Source organism: Propithecus coquereli, unplaced genomic scaffold, assembly GCF_000956105.1.
Source record: "Propithecus coquereli isolate 6110/MARCELLA unplaced genomic scaffold, Pcoq_1.0 Scaffold299, whole genome shotgun sequence".
Classification (NCBI taxonomy): Eukaryota; Metazoa; Chordata; class Mammalia; order Primates; family Indriidae; genus Propithecus; species Propithecus coquereli.
The window spans coordinates 2,210,331-2,211,606 of NW_012148607.1; the positions used below are offsets into that span (position 1 = coordinate 2,210,331).

Consider the following 1,276-nt stretch of genomic DNA (forward strand, 5'->3'; position numbering starts at 1 on the left):
TTTTTTCTATATATTTTTAGTTGTCCGATTAATTTCTTTCTATTTTTAGTAGAGACGAGGTCTCGCACTTGTTCAGGCAGGTTTCGAACTCCTGAGCTCTAACAATCCGCCTGCCTCGGCCTCCCAGAGAGCTAGGATTACAGGCGTGAGCCACCGCGCCGGACTATATATTCTTTTTTGCAATTTGCTGTTGTCACTTAGTAGTGGAACTTGGACATCTTTCCTTGTTACTGTGTGTAGAATTTATCTCATTCTTTTAATGACTACATAATATTAAATTGTACAGATGCGCTGTAATTTAACCTATCCCTATTGATGGACATTTGGATTGTCTCCAATTTTTCTCTGTTATTAATAATGTATAAGTTAATATTGTACATATGTCTTTATGTACTTATAGCAACTGTCATTTTTTTCACATGAAAGTTTTATTTTTTGAAAGTTTTTAGTTTATTAATGCTCTTGTGAAAAATCCACACAATGGCCTCAGATAACATCATTGTGGAATCTTTATTTGTTCAGCTTTTTGCCAGCACCACCATTGGCTTTTACGGTCTCCATGACTTTCTTCATTCTGTTCTTGTGTTCCTTTTACTGCTTTCTTGAGGTCTTTTTCTTCTTATGTAGGCTGTCTTGCAAGTCTATGTTTGTGTTCATTGTTCTTTCTTTCTTTTTCTTTTTTATAAGAGACAGAGACTCATTTGTTGCTCAGGCTGGAGTGCAGTGGTGTGATCACAGCTCACTGCAGCCTCCAACTCCTGGGCTCAAGTGATCCTCATACCTCAGCCTCCTGAGTAGCTGGGACTACAGGTACATGCCACCACGCCCAGCTAATTTTTAAAAAAAATTTTTTGTAGAGATGAGGGGGGGCTGCTCACTATGTTGCCCAGGCTGGTGTTGAACTCCTGGCCTCAAGTGATCCTCCTACTTTGGCCTCCCAAAATACTTATAGGTATGAGCCAGTGCACCTGGCCAGGGTTCATTTTTCTTTGCATAATCTAAGGAATCGTAATTCATGCCAAAGCCCGTTGTCTTGCCACTACCAAAATGAGTTCTAAATACAGATGCAAAGATGACATCTGATGTGGTCTTGTTCATTTGGCTAGTTTTTTTTTTTTTGAGACAGAGTCTCACTGTGTTGCCTGGGCTAGAATGCCATGGCGTCATCCTAACTTACAGCAACTTCAAACTCCTGGGCTTAAGCAGTCCTTCTGCCTCAGCCTCCCAATTAGCTGGGACTACAGGCATGTGCCACCATGCCCGGCTAATTTTTTTT

At 40.6% G+C, this 1,276-nt stretch overlaps 1 pseudogene; it reads right to left on the reverse strand.

The window, feature by feature from the left end:
- Positions 1-510: 510 nt before the first annotated feature.
- LOC105814045 overlaps positions 511-1,276 on the reverse strand; it is a 1,147-nt pseudogene continuing 381 nt past the window's right edge.